Source organism: Chiloscyllium punctatum, chromosome 51, assembly GCF_047496795.1.
Source record: "Chiloscyllium punctatum isolate Juve2018m chromosome 51, sChiPun1.3, whole genome shotgun sequence".
In the NCBI taxonomy this organism is placed as follows: Eukaryota; Metazoa; Chordata; class Chondrichthyes; order Orectolobiformes; family Hemiscylliidae; genus Chiloscyllium; species Chiloscyllium punctatum.
The window spans coordinates 17,954,850-17,981,384 of record NC_092789.1 but is presented as its reverse complement, the minus strand read 5'-3'; positions in this window follow the sequence as shown (position 1 = coordinate 17,981,384).

The following is a 26,535-nucleotide window of genomic DNA, read 5'->3' as shown; positions in this document are numbered from 1 at the left end:
TAGTGGAAATTCGGTGGATTTAAACGAATAAACCAGGAGGCTGGGAACCAATGCAGCAGGTCAGAAACTGAGCAGAATGTAGAGGTGAATAGGACAGCAGGCATGGCCAGTCTCATGACCATGATGAAGGATGCATCATGTCAATTCAAAATGTGAGTTGGAGATTGGAATAAATGATAGCAATGAGGTGTATTATTATCAGATTTAAACTATTAAGGTTGGACAGTGTGGGGGATGTGAGCGAGTGAAGTGTGTGAGATCAGGAAGGTAGTGTATAAAAGTTATGAAATGGGAAAGACAAACCAAAAAAAACTTATTTAAAAACTTCGTACCTAAAAGCAAAACGTATTTGGACAAACATTGATGAGCTGACAATAGGTACAGGGACAAATGTGTATGACCTGGTGCAGATTGCTGAAACATGGTTACAGGGAGATCAGGACTGGGCCGCGGCATGTCCAAAGGTACTCACTGTTCCGGAAGGTGAGACAAGGAGGAGCAAGAGGTGGAATTGATGTATTTGCTAAGTATGATATCAAGGTTGCACTAGGAAATGATGTTCTCACGAGGGAACAGCATGTAAATCAGTCCAGCCATAAACAAAAAGCAAGGGAAGAAACCTCTTGGGAAGAGTGAAGTTCAGCCACTGTTCACCCGACACATTTCTGTGTTCGGAAATAATGACGGCTGGTGACAAGGTCACAAAGGTGTGATGAACATGCATATTGACTCAATTAATCAACTTGGCAAAGGAAGCCTCAAAGAACAATTCGTAGACTGTATGAGGGATTGTTTTTGACAGCAACATGTCATGGATTCAACCAGAGAACGGTTTACTTCAGATTTGGCATTATGCGACATGGAAGGATTGATAAATGATCTTGCAGTTCAGGATGCTCTTGGACGCAGTGAGCGCAACACGCTGTAGTTTCAAACTCAGATTGAATATATAAGGACAAGAGTCACATATGACGGTTTTAGTGTTGATCAACGACAATTATATTGGGCTAATGAAGGAGTTGGATTGGGAGGACTAGCCAGGAAAAAAAAGCAAAACTATCAAGGGCAGGACAGATTTTAAAAAGGTAAAGAAACAAGGAGATACTAAATAACCTTTAAATTAAAGTATATTGGTGAGTGGAAGAGGAATTGCGTAATGGAGAAAAATCATCCACGATTTGACACGGAAATCAAAAATACCTTGAGGGAAAGGTCTCGAGCGACTCATATTACACAAGCTAGTCGAACGCTGGAGGACTGGGCAAGGCAGTGGCTTGGTGGTGTTATCGCTGAACTGTTAAGCAAGAGACCCAGCTTATGTTCTGATTCCCTGGATTTGAATTCTGCCATGGTAGATGGTGGAGCTTGAAATCAAATTTGGAATTAAGAGACTAATGGTGATCGTGAATCGATTGTAAGGGAAAACCTACGTGGTTCACTGATGTCCTTTATGGAAGGAAACTTCCAACCTTATTATAGATTCATCACTCTCTGGCTGAAGATAATTCTACTTATCTCCGATATAAAAGGGCTTCCCTTAACTATGAGAATATGCCTTTGGGTCCTTTCCCTGCTAACAATGGAAGCATCTTTCTGACATCTACTCTGGACAGCTGTTTAGTATTTTGAATGATTCAATTAGATTCCCTCATCCTTCACAACTTCAGCGAGTTTAATCCCAGAGACCGCATTTGTTAGGCTTTACAGTCCTGAGGCCATTTCTGTGAACTGCCTCTGAACACGTTCAAGGGGCAGTATGTCCTTCCTGAGATATGGGGCCCAAAACATCACACAATACTCCAAATGTAGTCTGATTAGAGCCTTATAGAGTCTCGGAAGTACATCCATGCTTTAATAATCAAGTCCTCTAAAAGTAAATCTCATCGTTGTGTTTGCCTTTGTGACCAATCCTGACACAGGATTATAAACTTATGATGGACAATAACAAATTAGCATGGAGTTACAAAAATGAACAATGATTAAAGCATGCTGGGAAATGGATCCCAGCCTTGAGTAAACTGTCTGTGCTAATCCACATGCTGCAGAATCCAGACAGGCTGCAGGTACCCACAGACGGTTTGTAAAGAAACCTGACAGCTACAGACCCTGCAATACAAACCTGGAGTTGAATTTGAATGGGACAACGGAATGCCTCCCTTGGGCCATCAATGTGCCAACCCTTGGTTAGATCTGATTGATCAGAGTTATCCAACATGGTCATCCTGTTGACAGATCCTCCATATTCTCCCAAAATGAGGTGAAGACTCTGAAGAACGAGAATCACCGCAAAACCCCACTTAGCGCAGTAAACCGAGAATATCCACCAAAGCAGAAGACACCTTAGAGTCCATCGTAAGAAGAAGAAATTAGCACGTGGAGCCCAGCAACGTTCTGATGGGATGGTATACGATGAAACATGGTTAAGTTAAAGCATTTATTAGTTTCTAGTGTGTTTCGTTACGGCATAGTACAATGTGTTATTCTCATCTTGATTGTGTTCAATAAACACATGTTGATGTTTATGAATCGATTCACAGTTCTTTTGGTGAATATAAGATTTTAAATCACACTGAGTCGTGACATAAAAGTTTCCTAACAATTCTCTTTTCACTTCAGACTGAAGAATTTTAATGAAGTAGTCCATGCCTGTATTCTTCTTACCAAAGTGCAAGACCTCACACTTACCCCCATTGGACTCCATCTGGCACTTCTTTGCCCAATCTCCGAACACGTCTTATTCCTTCTTCAGCGTCTCTACTTCTGCAATGCTACCTGTCTCTCCACCTATCAATATATCATCTGAAAAGTTAACCAGATTGCCCTTTGAACATTCATCTAATTTACAAAGTAAAATGTCGTGGTCCCAACACTGAGATTTGTGGAATATCACATGTCACTGGCTACCATACTGACATGATCATTTTTATCCTCACTCGCTGTTTTTTGCCTTTTTAACCTTTGTTGGTTCTCAATTCCACCCACACAGATTCTCCACCATCTGTCCATATTTCAGTGATGGGAACTGAGTGATGGGACTGCAAAACACTTTTGCAATGTCGCTAATTTATAGCTTGGATATGGACTAAAAAGATGACATTGTCGATTCAGCTGAATTGCGGCGACAACCTATGCCTTTGTCGAAATATTCTGTTTGCATTATGGAAGAATATAAATATGTGGACCTGCTTGAGAGGACACAGACAATTTGAAATGTTTGTATTCTTCCATAATACAGACAGAATATTTGGTCAAAGACATAGGCTGTCGCCACATTCCAATGGACTTGATATTGTAATATTTTTACTTTATTTGTTTTTTTATTTGCATATGAAGAAGACACAAGTTAATAAAGAGATATAAGTTGGTCAAATGAACAACAAATATTTGTGTATGGAGAATACAATGGACAATTTACCTGTGCTCAAATATGTTGGAAGTTTAATGGAAACGTACGAATTATTTAAATGGAGACATGGGATTGAGGCACAGAGGAATAAGGCACCTTGATCACACAAAAAAGGTCGTGTACATCAAGGTTTTAGAGAGGCCAGACAAATGTTGAAACTTTTTTGAAAAAGAATTCATTCAGAAGTAGGAAGAATTTTCTACCGTTTTACAGAGTACTGGTGAGACCACATCGTAAGAGCAATGACCATAATGACAAGCAAAGCAGTCCAGAGAAGATACACTCAACTGACTCCTGTGAAGAATTGCATTTCATGCGGAAATATTGACCAGACTGGCCCTGGATCTCCTGGAGTTTAGCTGGACAATATGTGATCTTGTTGAACCTCAGAATATTCCAAATCGTCTTTTTAATAATAATATTCAGTTTGTATGACAGAATACAATAAGTGGATGTAAAGGAAAACTGAATATTATCTCATTTCATAAGATGTGGGTTGTTTCAGCGCTCTCAAAGTGTTGTGTATTTGTGAAACTCTCTTTCCAGAGAGCAATGAAGACTAGGACATTGAATATTCCTAAGGCAGAGGCAGGCAGATTCTTGACTAAGAATGACACACTAACGTTGTAAGGGCAAAGAAGGAACACTTACACCTGATGCTAGTTTCTACTTTTTTTGTTGTCTTCAGCTACCGAAAAATTAGGAGACCATTCTTATGAACATGAAGACTTTTCCTTACAGATTGTTGGGCACAAATTTCCAAATGTGTTTCTTAAACAAGTGATAAACTGCTTTGAAAACTGCTTTAGAAATTAGATAATGTCGAATAGATGTCTTAACAGTGCAGCTTCCTTTCAGTTGTTGTTGTGAGGTGAGTTTCGTTAGGAAAGCCACCGATCTGTTGACTATGTCTAATTTCCACCATAATGTGTTAGTGAACCCCAGTGGTCTTCGTGGTGCAGGAACACTGACATTTTTTTATTTCAGAGAGAGTTGCAGGATTCTCAACAAGTGACAGTGAATGGACAATGGTTACGATTCAAGTCAGGATGCAATGTGAGCTTGGAGATTATATTCTTCACCAATTAATGCTCACAATCTATGGAAATTGTGAGACTATTTTCTGTTTTCAAGAATTAAAGTGATAGAGTCGTATTGCACACAAACAGGCCATTCAGCGCAACATGTCTACACCAAGCAGAAAACACCAAACTACAATAATGAAAGTTACCTCAAGGTGCATGGCCGACTCTGCTTTGACATTTTGTGCTCATTCAGCTGCTGATTAAATGCTGCATTAACTTGTGTTATTCGTGGCCTGCGCTGTCAGTTGGCCTTTTATCTCAATGTATTCAAGAAATGGTGTTTGCAAATGCATCACACTATTTCAAAGGCCGCAACAAGCTCATCAGATCAATATACATGCTTACATTGTTCAATTGTTATGACGAAATTGGATTTTTCAAAAATGCATTTGGGATTTTAATGGACCTACTCCACCATTATTCGCCGTTGAGAAATTCCAGTCCAGTTGACAATCTGACTCTTTGTCAAAGCGAATATGTGGCAAGGAATTTATTATTCTGCAGAAAAATAACAACTTTGCAATTAGAAGTCTATATAACAATGAAGGAAAATTTGCTTGTATGGTATTGGTGTCCTTAAACTAATTGTGTCAAACAGCTGGAATAATGTTGGTGGGCTTATTAAACGAATCTTACACTGAGCATGTGAATTAGCTTGAATACTTTCAGAGATGGATGGGCTGTCCTCCGTTTTGTAACTGCTGACGCTTCATGGGATGATGCTGTTTGTAATCTCCCCACTTACTGAGCATAGTTCAATGGCACAAACCATCAATTACCATTGGGTGCTTCTTCAGAATATATCATGGAATAGTATAATAAAGAAGATGCTTATCAAATCTGGCACCATCAAGTGTTGATAGAAGTGTTTTCCAAGGTTGTACGATTTCCTTCCTTAAACACCCTCATGGCAATGCATTCCAGAAGCTAATTACCCTCTGGGTTCATAACAGATTTCACAAATCCTCACTTAATCTCTTGTCGTTCACTTTAAACGTGCATCCCTTTGTATTGACTAAGGGGAACCGCTGCTGTATTTTCACTCTGTCTATACCTCGCATGCTGTTATACACCTCTGTCAGGTTCACACCATAACCTTCTTTGCTCCAAAGTAAAGCAAAAGCAAATATTGCCTATATTCATGGTTTGAGTACTCTTTTGTGTAGATATTCTTTCAAAGTGCAACATCTCACATATTGTAGTGTTAAGTTTTTCGTCATTGATCTGGCCATCTGAACAATCCAGTTGTACCCTCCTGTAACCTAAGACTTTTGTCCTCACTGTGAACCATCGCAATAATAATTGTTATCGACAACATTGTTCATCATGCTCTTCCCTCCACCCCCATCTCCCACATTCTTATCATCAACGTGTATGAATATCAGAAACACAGCTTGATTTTCTACCTGTTCTAAAGTTGTTGTTGCAGAGGAAGAATTGATAATTCCAGTCTATAGTTGTCCCTCTTTTGGGGAATTTGCAGCATGATGCAGGAGAGGGCTGTTATTAGGGAGCCACAAATAGTATTTTGGACATGGAACTGAATTCTGCTTTTATACTTTGGCCCTCTGCATGTAATATTCATAAGGCTTGTACATCATTATTCTTGGACTCTCTTTTGGCACTGTGCACTGCAACATTTTCATTTTATGTGGGCCTGCAGCTCATTCTTTATAACATTCGCTGCAATCGCGTCAGAACACAGGGAACTTTTTTAAAAATCTGCAGGATGGACGCAGGCTCATTCATGAAGTTTGTTTGAAAGAACTAAGGTGACAAGAATAAAGATTCAATTAAATTCTGCATTATAAGCATGCAGTAGAAAATCAAATCGCATTCTAATTTCTACATTGAATTGGAAGCAAATTCATAGAAAAAAAAAACACCCACCGTTCTCGATATTGTTTCGTGACATAAAGTGACATAATATCGAGATAATGAATTGGAGAGAAAAGAAAATGTCTGAACTTGATGGAGATACAGAAATGTAGAGTGGATGTACAAGTTGAAGAATAATAATGTTCATAAAAGAAGTATGAGAAACATTTTCCTAATATTCAAAGGAAACCAGATCCTAATTTTCTTGATCAGTGATGTTTGAATGACCATCAATCTCAGATTTCCAACTGCATGGTTTTCCCTGTCACAGATGGACCTTCTGACACACCACCTCCTCCCCTTTCTACCATTTCCTTACCCACCTACTTCACTTGCATCGCCCCTTCTGCTGTGACATACCCTTCCACTGACCAACTTCTTTCACACTTCTCGCACTGTGTATTACCCCACTTCCCTATCACTCCCACATTCCCTGACTCTCCCTTTCGCTTTTTGCTCTCACACTAAATGTTGGAAATTGCTGACTTCTGTGCTACTACTTCTCATCAGTGAATGGTGCGTTTGAAATGAACACTGTCTAATAGCAACGGAAAACAGAATGTTTGTCACTGTCTGATGCGCCGTGAACAGGCTGGCTTTCTTAACTATTGGTACAGAGTGGAGAATCTTCCTTTCCCTTTAATACAACACTTAACTAAGCAGCCACATCACCAACAGGAGAAACATCTTGGGACAGAATTGGAAGTACATGTATCAATTATTTTTGTATAGTGTGAGGATATTGTCTTTCACTCCTTGTTCTTTCAACTGATCTTCCAATATAATTAGAGGTGAGATCAATCGAAGCAGGACTTAACTGAGCGTGGAAACAAGGACCCTGAGCAAAACTTTAATTAATGGGAATTAGAGAACATTCTGCACTGGTTATGGGAACAATGGGAAAGCAATGTGTAAAAGTTACCTTCCAAGTTACATGCCATCCTGACTAGAAACTAACTTGTTATTCCTTCATTACCATTTGTTAAGACATCTTGGAATGTGCCCAAAAGCAGCTCTGTGGGCATGTGCAACACCTGGACAAAAGAGATTCAAGTAGGCTGCTCTATGTCACCTTTTCCAGAGTGATTGTGTTTGACATGTAAAATCTGCCCATGCTAATTCCTTCCATAACCCGTGGATGACTATGCTCTGTACCAATGTATCTTATGTTTCCACAGTTTCATTTACATGTAAGACCTTGCTGAATGAGTACGACCCTAGTGACATCAGGGGCATGATATGACATTGAGGTAATGATTTGGATCCTTAATTCAACTGGTTTCTTAAAGAGGATTGACCATGTGATTCATAGCCACTGAAGTCACCATTTTCATGGTGATTTATGTCACGGAAAATGTTATTAATATTTAGGTCTTTGTCAAATAGTAAGTTTTTGATTTTTCATTCAATGAACATAACCAAATACATGAGAGTTTACTGAAATGACAGCTTCACTGTTCCCTTTCATATCTGAAAAATATCAACTCTCCAAACGAAAAAGGAAGTTAGAGGTGCTGGAAAACTTCAACAAGTCCAGCGGAATCTGAGCAGAAAGAGAATTAACGTTCTGAGACATTTTAGAGTCATGTTCGACTCAAAATGTTGGCTCTCTTTCACTCTCAAGATACTGACTCATCAGTTGTGTTTCACCAACAATTTCCACTTGTATTTGAGATTTCCAAGTTCCCTCGTATACGCTAGCACAGTGACATATTTGGGTGGGTGGCACAGTGGCTCAGTGGTTGGCACTGCTGTCTCAAACCACCTGGGATTCTGTGCTTAATTTCACCCTTGGGCTGCCGTCTGTACTGAGCTTTCATATTCTTCCCATGTCCGCAGGTGTTTCTTATTCCTCCCAACTGACCATGAAAAATTGTTCATCTACAACTACTTGCTTTAACAATGGGAGATAGAGGAATCGTGTTGGAGGTGGATCTGGGTGCAATTTTATTCAGAGGATCAGTGTCAGCTCGATAGGAAGAATGTTTTATTTTAACACTTTAAAATTGCATATCATTGTTATAACAATGGCGGTGGTTACTGGGGCCAGCGTCTCTGTATCAGCACGGAATGAGCTATATTTCTATTGATGTTGTTCCGTATGCTTCCCATTGCCCTGCACATTGTGTAATCCATTTCGTGGTTTTTAATTCGGAATATCCTGTGCATCGAAGAGCAGGGAGGGGACACGCGAAGTCGTTGGTAGATTGGGTGAAGGAAAACTCGAAGGCTTTCGTAAACTATATCAGGAATAAAAAGATGACCAGAGTACGATTAGGGCCTATCAAGTGTAGTGGTGTGAAGTTGTGCTTGGTGTCAGAGGAGATAGGGAAAGTGCTAATTGAATTTTTTCATCAGTATTCACACAAGAAAATAGCCAGTGTTGTCACGGAGAATCCTGACATACAGATCTGTAGATTAGATAGGATAAAGGTTCACAAGGAAGAGGTTTTAGCAATTCTGGAAAGTGTAAAATAGATAACTCCCCTGTGCTGGATGGGATTTATCCGAGGATTCTCTGGGAAGTCAGGGAGGAGTTTGCAGAGCCTTTAGCTTTGATCTTTATGTTGTCATTGTCTACAGTAATAGTGCAGAAGGCTGGAGGATAGCAAATGTTGTTACCTTGTTCAAGAAGGGGAGTAGAGTCTAATTATAGACCAGTGAGCGTTACTTGATTGTGGGAAAAGTGTTGAAAGTGTTAAAGAGATAGGGTTTATACTCATTTAGAAAGGAATAATTTGATTAGATATAGTCAACACGGTTTGGTGAAGGGTAGGTCGTGCCTCACAAACCTTATTGAATGCTTTCAGAAGGTGACTAAACATGTAGATGCGGGTAAAACGGTTGATATAGTGTATATGACATTCAGTAAAACGTTGATGAGGTTCCCCACGGTAGGCTAATACAAAAAGAAATTACGGAGGCATGGGATTGATGGTAATTTAGCGGATTGGATCAGGAATTGGCTAGCTGAAAGAAGACAGAGGGTGGTAGCTGATGGGAAAGTTTCATTCTGGAGTTCAGTTACTAGTAGTGGACCGTAAGGATCTGTTTTGGGCCCACTGCTGTTTGTCACTTTTATAAACGATTTGGATGATGGCGTAGAAGGATGGGTTCGTAAATTTGCAGAATGCACTAAGGTCGCTAGAGTTGTTCATAGTGCCAAACGATGTCGTGGGTTACAGGAGGACACAGATAATTTGGAGGTAAAAACAATGACTGCAGATGCTGGAAAGCAAATACTGGATTAGTGGTGCTGGAAGAGCACAGCAGTTCAGGCAGCATCCAACGAGCAGCTTTGGAGGCTGGGCTGTGATGTTGCAAGTGGAATGCAATGCAGAACAATGTCAGATGATTCACTTCGGATGGAGCTACAGGAATGCAGAGTATTGGGCTCTTGGTAAGACCCTTGGCAGTGTAGATGAGTAGAGATTTCTCAGTGTCCATGTACATAGATCCATGAAAGTTGCTACCCAGTTTGATAGGCTTGTTCAGAAGGCATATGGTGTGTTTGCTTTTATTAGTAGGGGGATTGTGTTTCAGAACCATTGCAGCTGTACAATACCCTGGTGCAGCAACACTTGGACTATTGAATACAGTCCTGGTCACCTCATTCATGGAAGAATGTGGAATCTTTGGAACGGATTCAGAGGAGCTTTACAAGGTTGTTGCCTCGTATGGAGGTTAGGTCTTACGAGGAAAGGCTGAGGGACGTGAGGCTGTTTTCATTTGAGAGATTGTTGGGAGGTGATTTAATTCAGACATATAATATAATTAGAGATTAGATAGGGTGGATAGAGAGAGCCGTTTTTCTTTGATGGCAATGGCTAGAACGAGGATACGTATCTTAAAATTGAGATAAAAGGGATACAGGACAGATTTCAGAGGTCGTTTAGTTACTCAAAGAGTAGCGGGGTGTGGAACGCACTGCCTGCAATAGAAGTTGACCTGCCAACATTAATGGCATTTACGTGGTCATTGGATGAAAGATGGAGTAGTGTAGGTTAGATGGGCTTCAGATTGGTTTCAATGGTTGGCGCAACATTGAGGGCAGAAGGGCCAGTACTGCGCTGTAACGTTCTATATGCTATATGTGCACAACCCTGTCGAACTGTATATCCACTGTTTAAATACTTATGTAGCATACTATTCTTTCCGTTTCATATTGTCCTGTTCACATTCATCGCATGAATGTTGTGTGGAAACAGGTCTTTGGAAAAGTAAACAACACAGACCCATTCTTCTACCCCTGATATTGACCCCTCACGAATGTGCCTAACCTACACATCGGTGAACACAATGAGAAGATTAGCGTGGCCAATTCACATAATTTGCACATCTTTGAACTGTGGATTGAAATACACATAAACCTGGGGATAATATGCAAACTCCACACAGAGAATCGCCTGAGGTTGCATTCGAACCATACCCGGAGCACTGTGAAAGTGTAACGCTAATTCCTGACCCACAGAACCACATCAGCAAACAGCATTCTATCTCAGTTTCGTTGCTCTGCTTTGCATTTCATTCTGTCTGCCCGAAAGCGTGATGGTGATTGAGGAAAATTCGTTGTATTCCCCTCAAATCTCCACAAGCTCTGCTCCCATTCCTTTTTGTCTCCTAACTAATGTTATTTCCCTTGGTCCCTGGTTCTTTAATCCATTGGTTTTAACGAACAAGGTATTTGTACATGGCATTTTTTCTTGGACTGACGTAAAAAAAGTAAATCTCACTGTTTTAAAGCGAATAAAACAGCAATAAGACACTTGCCAATTTGAAAAGAAAAACTGAAGCGCAACTCGTGTGTTGACATTACAGCGTTGCCTTCAGACAGCAGTCAGAGTCATGTCCAGACATATCCAAGCTTGCTCTGTAAGTCCAGGGCAACTCTGGAACAATCATTTGGTTGACAGTTTTTCTTGCGAGGAGAGAACAACGCAATAACAACAGCTTCATTGTGTGATTTTTGGGGCTGCAAGCCATTACAGCATTGTGCATGAACAACACAGCAAAATCATCTAACCTGCGAAAAGAAAACATCCATCAGTTCCCCCCCACCCCTCTCTCACCCCCACCTCAACACTGATTAACTAATGATTGGAGATGAGATCAATACCTAGTGATGTCGTCATCCAAACCACTCCCACTGTTAATGTGAGCTGAAAATTTTGTAGTGAAAGGGGTTAACTGGAACTGTTTGTTCAGTAACTGTGATTGATGTCAGTCTCCATGGACTCTAACAGTGTCAATTGAGGCTTTCTCTCTCCTATTAGTAAGGGACATCTTTCGGTGCTTTAGCCCATGGTAGCAGCAGATACATCAGCTCCAACACTAACGGAGTCAGTAGCAACAGAGACAGGGAGAGGAGACAACAGAATATGAGAACAACAGACTGGAATGTTCCTGTAATGGATCGCAACCTGAGAACATTAGACTGGAATGTTACAACAATGGATCAGAATCTAAGAACATCACACTGGAATATTCCAATAATCGATCAGAATCTGAAAACAATAGACTGGAATGTTACAACAATGCACAGGAGTTTATCCGATGGACTTTTCTGGTTTTCCTGGCCTGGGTCAACATTATCATTGAAAATATTCGGTGTACTGATGATTATTCAGGCAGGTTATTATCCCACCCTCGCTATTGTTGGTGTTCCTGGTGAGTGTTTCAATCTCTATCTATTTATTACTTACAAAAACCATACTGAACTTCATTGAATTTTTTTTGTCTATTTCTGGTAAAGACAGAAACTATTGTATTTAGTTCCATTATAAATTCCATTCATTATCCATAAATTCCAGACCCCTCCCTCACAAACATCTGAAATAAAACTGTGAGGACACTTTTTGCATTGAACTGATGTATGTCTTGGTATTGTCTCCATCACCAAACCTGCCCACGACCAGCTTCCTTATACCCTGAGTCTACACCACTGAGTCAGTGCTGTTGCTGAATAAACCATTACCTCGGCCTTGCTAAAGACCATACCTTACAGTTACAGATATCTTCTGGCCACTGCTCCAGTTACGAATAAATCAGTCATAAACTTGTAATGTCTCGAAAGTAAATTCATGACAGGTACACAGTGTCAGAGTAGTAATGTCGCTGGATGGGTAATTCAGAGGCGCAGGTTAGAATAACAAAGATACTGTTTCAAATCCGACCACAACTCATCGCAGAACTTAAATTCAAATGACGAGAATCGAAATAAAAACAAATGCACGAACTATAACCATAAAACGAGGAGCATTTTGTCTAAAACTCTATCTGTTTCACTGATGACCCTTGGTAAAGAAACCTAACGTCGTTGTTTGGTCTGGATTGAGAGTAACTTCAGACCCATAACAATGTGCTTGGCTCTGTACTGTCTTGTGGAATGTTCCCAATTTAGTGCAATTAGGGATGGTCATGAAATGCTGCCCTTCACTGTGATGCTGACATCCCATGAAATACCAAAACGAAACATTAAATCAAACAAAGAAAGCTACTGAAGATCTGAAACAAAAAGACAGAAAGTGCTGGGGAAATGGGACAGGTTTGGCAGCTTCTGTCGAGAGAAAAACAGAGTTAACGTTTTCAAGGCACTTACCATGCATCAGATGTGAAAGCAGCTGGGAAATAGTGTAATTTCTGTTGGTGGAGTGAGTTGAATATATGGAGGAATAGAGAGTTAGAGAAAAAGATTTTTAAAAAATTGTTGATAATCAGCGAGGATGGAAATAACATGTGATATTAATCTCGTTGATTTTTCATTTTTTTCCATATTCCTGAGTATCATGCCCATTTAAATATCTATCCAAGTCCCTTTTTAAAACGAAATATGTCCCCTCTGTCTCTCTTCCCTGAGTGTGGTCATCTTCTTCAATTGATTAACGCGACAGGGTGTATTTGGCTGGGCCAGTATATATTTCTCTTTCTGGATTGCCCATGAGAAGGTGTTGGTGGGCTGCCTTCTTGAACCATAGCAATCCACATGCTGTAGGCTGCCAGTGCTTAGATCTGTTTGGTTTCATTTCTTTGAGACCTTGTAGTGATATAACTGAATGCTGGCTTGGTCATTTCAAAGGGCAGTTGAGAGTCAAACATATTGCTTTGGGTCTGGTGTTACATGAAGATAACAGATTTCCTTCCACGATGGACACGAGTGGGCCAGGTGTTTATTTTTATTTGACAATTGACAATTTTTCATGAGATTGTGAATCCAAATACTCCATTGAATTCAAATTCCACCATCTGATGAGGCGGGATTCAAGTCCAGGTCTGAGTCATTAACTGGGTTGCTGGATTAATAGTCTGCAGATAATAGCACTAGACCATCACGTCCCCAGCATCTACACTGGTAATGGTAGTGTTGCTGTTATTGTGACTGAGGTACAGACAATTGTGCAGTTACATTGTCAACTACTTCCATGGACAACAGAACCGGTAATATTTCAGGTCACAAGGACTGTGCAAAGCTGCAAAGGTTTTTCAGCTAGGAATAGAAACTGAGGCGAGAATTTTTTTTCTTAACTCTGAGTGGGTGTGACGTATATACAGAGATGTGACGTGTCCCCATCACTGGAAAGTCAGAGCAGGTTCCCTGGATGGTTTTCTTGGGTTTGTATCATCAGCTACTGCAATGATTTCGGGAAACCTGAGGGTTTGGTGTCCCCACTTTGGACAAGGTATGGGCACTGCATTTTGGAGAGAGTCTGGGTCTACAGAGACTGTATAGGAAGGAGCATAACACTGCATTATCCTTTCTGACATTTCCACAAATATTTCTGAAAGTTGTACGTTTTCCGTGTGCAAAGTGTGAAGCCAGTTAATTTCAGCAATGACGTCAGAGAGCTTTGAACCCTCAATCAGCATAACCTGAAGTCTAACACCAGGGAGAAGACAGTACTCAAAACGCCCATCAACGGCTTTGATTCTGGAACTTTCCAGACAGGAGTAAGTGCGGTCCTCTCATGTACTCACAAGGTGACAGAGGCCACCTCCGTCCGGTGAGGTGAATATGTTGGTTCGTTCTCCACAGAGGAAGGAACAGAAAAATCTTCCCGAAATGAAAGGGAATACGGTGACTGGCGAAAATGTGGAACTGCAAGAAGTTAGAATTATTAAAGAGGAAGTACTGGGGGGAAAAAACAAAGCTCATTGTCTTGAATATTGTTAAGTTGCTGGAATAACTGAATCATGAATTTAGAGGGCTACAGATTTAGGGATGGAGAGTTGTGCTTTCCGGGTAGCTCTTTCGGGAGTAGGTACAGACACGATGGGTCAGTGGCCTATATCTGTCCTGTCAGTTCCTTAACTCTATGAGGGAGGACAAAGTATGAAAGGATCCTGCAGACTTGGAAGTAGCTACTGTGACCACAAACATGTAAAACAGGAGCGATATGGAAAACAGAATACCAACTGATGAATAAATCGATGTCAGTTGTGAGGGAAAATTTTAGAATTATTTAGTTATTCATAATAACTCGATCTTTGACGAATAATTATATGATTTGCAGAGTCAGGCTAGATTTTGGAAAGGGAAATCATTTTTGATTAACCGCTTGGAGTTTGTGGAGAATGTTGAATGTGAAATCGACAAATGAGAACAATGGGAAGAGTGTATTTGAATTTTCAGGAGGCTTTTGACAAGTGAGTGAAGAACGTTAGACTCCTTGTCTAAGGGATGAATATGCTACATGGATTGAGAATTGGATAATGGGGAGAATGCAGAGAGTAAGATTCTGCTCAGCACTAAAGGTTATTGCTCATACGGTATCCCATGTATCCGTGCTTGGAGCACAGCTGTCCACAAGGCAAAGAAATGATTTCAATATGAGCAACAAATACAGTTCTTTTCATTTTGCATTTATTAAAAGATGAGAGGTTAGGAAGTGCAGTTATCACTTATACAATTGACACTAGGCAGCAAGTAATCCGGACAGTAAATGGTATGTTGTCCTTCATTATAAAATGATTCAAGTATTGGAGTAGATTCATCTTCCTGCAGTTGTAGAATGTTACTTGGACAGTATTTTGGCCACTGATTACAGATTCTCTCTCCTTGAAAAGGGATGATTACATTGCGACTGAGATAGTGCAAAATACTTTCACCAGACTTATTCCTGGGATGATGGTACCGTGAGGAAAGTGTGAGGAAAATGAGTGTTTAATACGTGGCGCTGAGAAATAATAACAGGCTTTTATTTTTAAACTTGAAGTTTAGGGACTAACACTCATTTTGTCAAGAAACAGTCAGTGATCATGTGAAAAATTACATTTTTCCCATGATATTTGATTACCAATAGTTCACATACCTGCCCGGAGCCCCCATGTTGGTTGAGAGGCAGCTCCAGGCTCTGAATGAACTCTCACTGTCTCAATATGCAGTTGGTGTGTGAGCCTGCACTGTTCACAAATCTGTCAGCAGCCACAATACCTTATTCCTGAAAGAGTTAGCCATTCCCACCAGGTTGTATCCTCCATCGAAATACGAGTCTGTCTTCTCGGAGATAGAAGCTTTTTCATTGAGATTTGGTACAAACCAACCACTTTCCCTTCTCACCTTCAGTCAACCAAGTTAATGTAACACGTGTACCACTGGCAATGGATCCAGCAGGAACAACATAGAGACGTTTATCTGTGTAGTCTCTGCTTCACTGTCTGTCATGTTGGGGCATCAATGTCATCTTCCTATTTCTGCATAATTGACTTGACAGGCTGAATGGCCTCTTCCTGCTCACATGGAAGAGGCTCAAAGACCTGACTTGGCAACTCCTGGTTCCTGTTGAACACCTCGATGTGCTGACGACACTCCTTCCCTCCTCGTGCAATTGGCAGGATGGACTGAATGTGCTATCCCTGTTCATATTCAATGGTTTCGGTTGTGTTAAATATATTCCGTTGAAACCATCTTGAGGTGCTGAGTGAGCTCCTGTTATTCAACTGTGGAACACTAGAAAGAGACATTTCTAGCAAGACTGTTACAGGACAGTTACCTTCACTTTAACAACACAGTTTTGATGCTATCCAGGTCTTGCTGAATATGGACACGGACTGCTTCAGCACTGGACAGGCGACAAATTATTATTAACATTGTGTGATCTTCAGAGAACATCTCCACTTCTAACCGTAAGACGTGGGAAAGACATTGAAACGGCTGAAGAAAGCTACCTTGAGGATGCAGGCAGAGATGTCCTGTCACTGAAATGATTGATCCACACCAACCACAAATATCTTCCCTTGTCCTCTGAATGCCTCTAACCAGTAGGGAGTTTGCAATTCATTCCTATTACATTCAGATTAGATTACCATAGTTTAGATTAGATTACTTACAGTGTGGAAACAGGCCCTTTGTCCCAACAAGTCCACACTGACCCGCCGAAGCACAACCCACGCAGACCCATTCCCCTACATTTACCTCTTCACCTAACACTACGGGCGATTTAGCATGGCCAATTCAACGAACCTGCGCATTTTTTTGGATTGTGGGAGGAAACCGGAGCACCCGGAGGAAACCCACGCAGACACGGGGAGAATGTGCAAACTCCACACAGAGAGTCGCCAGAGGCGGGAATTGAACCCGGGTCGCTGGCGCCGTGAGGCAACAGTGCTAACCACTGTGCCCACAAATTCAATCCTGTTCGGGGTGCATTGATACCATCCACAGTTAAATCCTGCCTTGATATCAGGGCCAGTCACTCTTACCGCGTGTTCATATCTTTTATTCATTTGAATAGGTCACGGTGTGTTTGTGAGGAGTGCTTCCTTCTCACAGAGGGTAGTGACTTTCAGGACTTTTGTATTCCAGAGAGGTAGGGGATCACTAATATATTTGGAAGGGGGGACAATGGATATATGAGGTATCAGAATGTTGAGGGCTGCAGGGATTGAGCATAAAAGAAGGGGTTGTGGCTTTTGCAGATCAACTATGATCATATGAAGGGAAAGACAGGCCTGAAGGGTTGAATGATGTATTCGCGTATCTGATGTTCTCTCATTCTGTTATTGGGAAGTTTTTTTCCTGAAAATTCTGTTTTTGGATGTTGCAGTCAGGGAGACCAGAGGAGTTTGTGGGCCATCTCTGGGTGAGATATGTGCGCTGTATTTACAGTGAATCTGAATCGGCATCATGACCAAGAAAAGAGGACAGTTCTGTAAAGACAGAGGAGAGAGATGCTTCACACCGTCACCTAACCTTTCTTTTCCCAAGAATATTTTCCAATGCCACGACAAACTGTGTGTGACAGTCTTCATCCGCTGAATGGTCTCCGCTATTTCTGTGCACCAGGTTACTGGGGTAAATGGCCTCCGACTGTTCCTGTCCATCAGGTTTGAGCGTTTCAGTGGAACATAAGAACATGGGACTGAGGAGAAGGGTTGGTCATTAGATACTTTGAACCTTCTCCACCAAGCACTAAGATTGTGGCTGATCAGGTTGTGGTCTCAGCCTCACCTTCCTGTCTGTAGTTCATTGTCCTTTACCTTCCAATGTCTAAATAGCAGGGCTTTGAATAAATGCAAACACACAGGCACCACAAACTTCTGGGGAAGATCATTCCCACTCAAACAACCCTTTGTGAATTTCTCCTCATCCTTCTTCAGACTGGCATTGAAGAGGTCTCTGTTTCATTTTCTACTCCCGCTCCTTCATTGGTCATGCTACAATTTAAAAGTGGCTACGTTGGTGATACGGCCAAGGATATATTTCACAGACTAGGTCAGGTTCTTTGCTAGGCACAAATCACGTAGATATATTTAATTTGGTAAAATAATTTATCAAAGAAAACTTACTCATGCTATGATGGAAAGATACATGGCAAGCAGTGTTGATAAATATGTACGTAGAATATGTATCTTTCAATCTATACTCAGACGCAGTTTGTATACACAGAAACATACATATACACAGGCACATACACTGAGACAGTCACAGTGTCTCACACACTCACTGTTGCATAGACACACACATACACATGCATGAAGACAAACAGGATAAAACTCTGCAGAATATCAGCTTGAAATAGTTTTTCATTGGAAAAGTTAAATTCAAGGCAAAAGGAAATATTAAATTGTATTTTGCCTTTGAGGTCATTCTGCTCACACAAGCTGCTCGCAATCGAATTCCTTCCTGGAACAGTTGGATTTGGCTGAATTACCTTTGCTTCAGGCAAGGTGGAGATTCCAATGAATCCTCAACTGGAATGCCTCACGTGTGCTAAAGGTTACTGATGAGTTTTCACCTCTGCTGTGAGAAGGAACAAGGTAAGAGAGGAAGCAATAAACCGTGAATTTTCTAGCAGGTTGCATCTTCTCCAACATTGAGCTGAACTATACAATAATGTTATCTGACCACCTAATTGGACCATGTGAAGCCTCGTTGAACATGCTTGGGACTGAACGAATCCGTCCCTGTTCCCTGCTCCATGTAGGAACAATTAATAAGCTGTCGTTTGAAGATGGGTTTGTATATGTCCTCATAATTGTGTCCAATAAATTCATGTCTTTGCACTATCTGTGATAAAATGAAAGCATTTTTCTCGTAAATTTGAATCCTTACTTCTAGTTTCCCATACCAGAGGGAATGTCAATCAGCTTCGCACCTGACACAATCTCCTCAAGATCTTATCCGGTTCAATATGTAAATCTCTCATTTTCTACTCTGAAGAGCTCTGCTCAGGCTATAAAATCATGAGGGGCATGGAAATGGTGAATAATCAAGGACATTTTCTGCGGTTGGGGAAGTTCAAAACTAGAGCACACAGATTGAAGGTGAGGGGGAAAGCTTTAACCGAGATAAACGTAGTAACCTTTTCTCGCAGTGTATGGAATGAACTGACAAATAAAGTGTTGGAAGCTGGGAAAATTACAGCATTTAAAAACCATTTGGATGGTTACGTGAATAGGAAAGCTTCAGAGGGATGTTGGCCAAGTGCTGGCAAATGGGACGAGATTAATAGAGGACATCTGGTTGTCATGGACAAGGTGAACAGAAAGATCTGTTTCTTTGCTGTATGGCAGAATAAGGCCTTCTTTTCTAGGAACAAGTACAGTGAAACATCGCACAGAGCATCTAAATCAATCGAGTATATTTATTTTTTCAGTTTAGGGAATCATCACTACATACAATAAATCAAATGTTGCCACCGAAAGCTCATGTACAGATGCATTAAAATGTCCTGATAGCCTTTGCATGGAGTAGAATTATTCCATGTACTTTACTAATCACTTACTGCATCGGCATACTAACCTTATGTGATGTATGTACGAAGATGTACAAATCCCGTTGTACCACTGAGTTTTTTCATCTCTCTCCTTTTAAGTACTTTACTGTTGTTTGACCCTTTTGTCACAGCATAAACTTAATTAGCCCAGGTTATACTGTTTCTGTTGTAGGTTTACGCATTAACGTCCCCTGTCTCTATCCCATTACAGACTCTCCACCTCCACTTTATTGATTGACTATCTTGGTGGCTGAGCTAATTGAGCTCCAATCTAATCAGTCCCCACATCCAAATCATTGACAGGTTCGAAATATTTGTTGATCTTGCTCTGATCTCTATGGCACTCCATCAAGTTAAAGTTTACCAAACTGAAAATAAACCTCAATTCCTACTGTCTATTTCCTGAGAGTTACCCAGGGTTCCCCGTTCTTGTGTAGCAGCCTAAAAAGGTTGGATGCCCTCCTCCTGTGATGTATAATGTGCTCAAATGGCTTAATGACTTTATCATCTTCCTTTGTAAATCCTTAGAGGGGCAGATAAGTCTCCACATGCCTCATTGCTGACGGACTGAATGGGAACTTCCTCTCCCTCTATAAAAGCAACAAGTGTTTGAGTGAGAGACAAAGACATGGGTTAGGAGCAGCAGGGTTGCCTTTCAGCCCCTCGTGTCTGCTGCTCCATTCAGAATGCTCATTGTTGATGTGATTGTAGATAAATATCCCTTTCCTGTCCGTTCCCACTAAACATGGATTCTTTTGTTCATCACTGATCTATGGAACTCAACCTTGAATGTTATCAGTAACCCAGTATTCACTTCTCCTTGGACGTGGGAACTCGACAGATCACACAGCCCTAAAGAGAAAGGAGTATCCGTGTCTCAGACTGAAATAGGAATGCCATTATTCTTAAAATGTGTCCCCCTCAAGCCAATCACCACTCTTTTGAAACAAGGAGTCGATAATTGGGAACAGATATAGACCATTCAAACACTCAAACCTGTCCACAATTCCTATAACGCTCGACAATCAAATACTTAACAAATTTAGCCTCAATCGAAGTTAGATTAATTCCAGGTACCATAAGCTCACAAGAGTGTAGGAAATCAGGGCAATGTACAGTACAGCGCAGTACAACCCTTCAGTCTTCAAATTTGTGGCAACATTTTTATCCTAGTGTAAGATTAAACTAAACATCAGACCCTTCATTTAATTATCATTTATTTGTCTATCTAAGAGTTGCTTGAATATCCCTAATGTATCTGGTTCTACTACCATCGCTGCAGTGCAAACAATCTATATCTGACATCTCCCCGAAGCCTTCGTCCAATCACTATAAAATTATGCTCCCTGCGTGTTAGCCATTTCCACCCTGGGAAAAAGTTTCTGGTTGTCCACTCTGTCTATGCCTCAGCATCTTGCACACCTCTATTAAGTTTGCACTCATTCTTCTTCACTCCAATGAGAAAAGCCTAGCTCACTCAGAAATTCTTCAAAAGACATTCCCTGCAGCGCAGGCAACATCCTGGTAAAACCTGTCTGCACGCTCTCGAAAGCTTCCAAATTTTTTCCCAGAATAGGGCAACCGAACTCAACACAATAATTCATGTATGGTCTAACCAGGGCTTTATAGAGTTACAGCATAATCTCATGGCTCTTCAACTCAATCTCCCTGTTAATGAAAACCAACTCACCATATTCCTCTTAACACCCCTATCAAATTGAGTGGGAACTTGGTGATACCTATGGACGTGGGCGCTAAGATCCGTCCATTCCTCCAGACACACAAGAATGCTACGTTTGACCCTGTAATCTGCATTTGAATTCGACCTTCAAAAATGAATCACTTCAGAAAATAGGAAATTGGAGCGGAATTAAGGAATTTAGCCAATCGGATCGGCTGTGCCGTTTGATCAAGGGTGAAATGTTTCTCAGCCGCATTCTTTTGCATTCGTGAACTGATCAATTCATTGCCTTATTAATGAAAAACGTATTTATCTTTATCTTAAAGAAACTATTTTTTTCTGTGTCTGGGTGTGTTCATGTGTTAGCATGTAAGTGTTCATATCTGTATCTATATGTGTTGTGTAGTTAATGTGTCGATGTATGTTTGTGTGTATCTCTGTCTTAATCTTTATGAAATTTAGTCTTTGTAGTTTTTGTGGTAAATGCACTGAAACAGCGATCAACACCCTGCCCCCTTCCCCCATCTCTACAGTCTGTCAATGTTAAGTATCGAGTTATACGATGCCACCCTGTGCTGGCCTCCCCATGCCACTGCACAAGTGTCAGATTTTTTCTCTCTCTTAGAGGACATCAATTCCTGTGAATCGCTCACATTTCATAGCTGTTTGCGTTTTCAAATTACGCATTTTGAATAACATATTATTCATCTGATACCTAACGATGTTTTTCTTGAGATATTACCACCCTCATTGGGTTAATTGCAGGACTTTTCAATCCTTTCTCACTTATAATTTGTAAGAGTGTATCACAAAAGGTTTCAATTAAAGAACGTGCTATAAACGCATTATATCAACTTACAAATGGTTCGGTCGACCTTGACTGGATGCAGTTGCAGTGGAAATACTCTTTAAAGTGTACACTCTGTTTCACTTGTCTTTGAATAATCTTCAAAGACAAATCACTTCCACGTTGTAGAAGGAGCACAGACATTAGTCTACATGTGCATTCTCCACTCTTCGGGTCCTCAGTTCAATGACGATCCTCCCTATACCTGCCTATATGTGTGTGTACGTGTGTGTGGTGATGGTGCTGTCAGTTTGGATGGTGTTGTGAGCTGATTCCCTCCCAGTCTGAAACTCTGATGTGAGAACTTGAGGTCTGCAGATGTTAGCGATCAGAGTCCAGAGAGCGTTGCGGGAAAAGCACAGCAGGTCAGGCAGCCTCCGACGAGTAGGAAAATCAACGTTTTGGGTCGGAACACTTCATCAGGAATGCCGGCGATGTAGTAGAGTGTGAAGGCCAGCAGAGGGAACATTGCTTCACTTTAAAAAAACCACAGAGGCTGACAGATCTGCTATGCACACGGACACACACAGAGACACGCCGGTTCACAAAGAGACGAATACAGACATGCAAAGCCACACAGAAATGAATACAGATGCACAGGCACGCAAACACACGGAAACTGATGTAGTCACACTGATACTAATGCAGGCACACAGAGACAAATACCGATACACTGATGCACATGCACGCACAGATACACAGTCATCAATACAGGCATACTCGACACACAGTATTTACTTTTTCGCGTGGTGACTTTCTCAATATTTCACTTGCTGTGTGTGGTGTGTGTCAATATTTCTGATTCACTGCAGGAAATTATCTGCACCCTCTCTATAGCTTCCACATATTTTCTATGACAAAGCGACCAGAACTGAACACAATGCTCCATGTGTGGCAATGGACCCTTCCGCTAATTAAACCAAACAGCAAGAAAACTCAACTCGTCTCGTAAGCTGTTAAAGTTCGAGTGACAAATTCCAAGTTCCACTCTTTAAAGATAAATAAATTCAAGTTATTCCTTAACTCTAAAAGTGAACATAGAACAACAGCCATTCACAACTCTAAGCTGCTCTTTCTCTGAACTGATTGCTATCTGCCTCCAACTTTATAAAAACATAATGTTACATTAAGAAAAGCCCATATTAAAATTATATAATCTTAATTTCAAAACCACACAGCATCTCCAGTGTCCTCCTTCCTTCAGCTGAAGATCTGCCTGGTTTTTCTTCTGAATTTTAGTGCAAGGATATTTCATACAAAAACGGTATCTTTGAAAGAGAGGGTTTTGCATGTCAGTCTCTCTCTAGATGGCAGTTACTCTCAGTCTAGCTCTCGAACTGCCTGCCTCATTTTTCCCCTCAACACTGGATCATCTCATTGTTTGGATGTTGGCAAAACAATAAATTCAAAACTGATTGACTTTAGTTTACTGGGGCATAAGTTAAACCAATTCGTTAAATTCGAATTGTTGTCAAAACCGCAACCAAAACTCAAGGTATCTGTTTCACAGCATTCTTTATATTTTCCACTCTACTCTGAGACTGCGAGCTAGTCATCTGACAGGTGCTTGCAAGCCTTCAGTGCAGAATAACAATCACTTTCGATTAAAAGGTACTAAACACACCTTCAACTTCATAACAATGATTTAATCAGGGCTTTATAGAGCTGTAGTATAACATCGCTACAAACAGGAAACTCCTCTGGTCTCCCAGAGCCAAAATCCAGATCCACAATCTCCAGTGGGAATAAAAGGGGAAATGTCTTATTTTTTGTAAATTGCCCTCACTTTGTAGCATCATTCTCCATGCTTTAACTATGTTAAAGACAATTGGATTTCTTCAATGGTCCATAACAGTCCGTGTCTTGTCCATGAACAACAGATTAATGTGGGGACATTTTGCCCGGGAGGTATCGATGTCCAACCACATTGACCGCGGGTCTTTGCAAGCCCAATCAGCCACATAGGCTCGGAGGGAACTCAATTGGTATTTGTTAATGTGTGTAAAATGCACATCCCTCAGCCCCCGCGGAAGCTGCTATTGGGTAAGCTCCATAGGAGGCCGCCTGTGATGACAAATAAAAGACCCAAGCCGACTGTAAAGCTCCGAATAGGCTGCCTGTGCAGCATCAAAAGGTGCATTTGCATGGGATATAATAAATGGGGGAATACATTCATTTTGACCGGAGCTATTCTACCCAACCTGGATATCGAAAGATCCTCCCAGTGCTGAAGGCCCTGCCTTATGTTCTCGAGCAACTGCAGGAAGATAGCTTTATCTAATTGATTGAAGGCTGGGGAGATAAAACTGCCTAAATACAGGAAACCTCCCTCGGACCATCTGAAACAGAATCGGCTTGCACGTCCAAGATCGGGTAATTTAATAAGACCCCGACAGGCATGGACTCCGATTTCATAAAATTGATTTTATATCCAAGAAATATCCAAATACATTAATCACTTGGGCCAACGATATAATCGAGTTAGTTAGAAAGAAAAGAACGTCATCTGCATAAATTGTGATCTTATGGATCCTGATCCTACCTCAGGACAGTTATATTGTGGTCCCTCCGGATGGGCTCTGCCAACGGCTCAATCACCCATGTAAATAGTAACGGTGAAAGGGGACACCCTTGACGACTGCCTCTGCAATTGCGAAAATTGTTAGACCTTATACCATGAGTAAGAGATGCTACTTTAGAACTAGGTAATACTCTCACCCACCTGGCAAAGGCCCCTCAAAGGCCAAACCATTCCAGGACATAAAAGAGATACGGCCACTCCACCCAGTCAAAGGTTTTCTCTGCATCCACTACCAAGCCTGGAATCGACCCTTGCTGGCACAGCTGAACAATATTAGCACTCTCCTATTATTATTAGACGACAATGTGACCCCTAATAAAACTTGTCTGGTAATCTTTCACAAAATTAAGTGGAAGACCTTCTCCAGTTTCAACGGCAGCATATTCACCAAAATATTAAAGTCCACATTTAATAGAGATATCGGCCTATATGAAATGCAATCCTCGGGAGAATAAGATAAATATTTCTTTCTCTCAGAGAAGGTGGGAGGCAGGCCTGATGGTATGAATAATTCTACATATCCAACATTGGCCCAGCCGGCATATCGATGAACTCCTTATAAATCCCACTCTAAAATCCAGCTGGGCCCGGTGCTTTACCACTCTGGAGCTGCCTCATCGCTTCCTATATCTTTTGGATTGTCGGAGGGACATTCGAAAGAGATGCCAGCTCTGAAGTTACACCTGGGAGGTCCAGGTTACTAAAAATGGGCTTCATCGTCGCCAATCTGTCCTCACAGCCCACTGACAGGAACAGCCCAGAAAATAACTTCATAAATGCTGCATTAATCTTTCTGGGATCGCAGGTGATAGTAACAGCACACTCCCTAATAGATGTAATGGAGGGGGGGCACTCTACTTTCTGGACAAATGTGCAGATCTCTACCCATGTTATCACCATACTCGAATAATCTCTGTTTCACAAACAAAATCGCTATCTTTGCTGTCTGGGTGAGCGCCCGGAGCATTGCAATCTGTTGCAACTTGGTTTCAGACGGTATGCCAAAATATGCTGTCTCAGCTGCTGCTCTCCATTCTATCTCTTCCAAGTCGCCGAGTAAGAAATAATCAAACCCCTTGCATAATTTGGTCAAACAACTGATATCGATGGTTCTTCTGAATGAGTAAAGTTACTCCTCTACATCTTGAATTAAAGGATGAAAATAACACCCAACCAAACACTCTCTTCTGTAACTTTAAATATTCCTCATTAGTAAGATGTTCTTTTTCTTGCACCGCCGCTACATAGACCCTTTCCTTTCTAAGGCCTGAAAGCATCAATCGGTGAGTAACTCCCCTTAAAATTCCAGACTCACCATTTAAATGTGCGGTTAGCCATAGCCATCCAAAATAGTCCGTGACTCAACTGTGTGGAAGGACCCCTTTTATTGCGCACCGAGTGAAAGCAGTAAACAGTTCATTTAAACTTGAAAATACAACTGCAAAAACTATCAAATCAAAACTTCTAACAACTCCGTGTACAATGAGATTACGTATAATAAAAATAAGAGGAGACCCCCCCCCACCACCGTCCCCACAGGGAGCGCTCATACTTCCCACTAATGCCCCTTAGCTCCTACTAGCTGAAACTGCTCCCCAAACCCAGAAAAAAACAAAGTAAAAAACCGTTACATGTGTCTTACAAGAAGATAATTAAAAGTGGGCACTCAACCCGTCCCATTCATATCCAAGGCAGTCCTGGTGAAAAAAATGCAACCCAATCCCCCAAACACTACCCCCATTCCGTACTAAAAGAGAGAAACGAAAAGAAAATGATAGAAAAAAATGATAATGGGAGGGGAGGAAGAAAGGAGAAAAGAGATAAAGAGAAATGAATTGGACCCCCA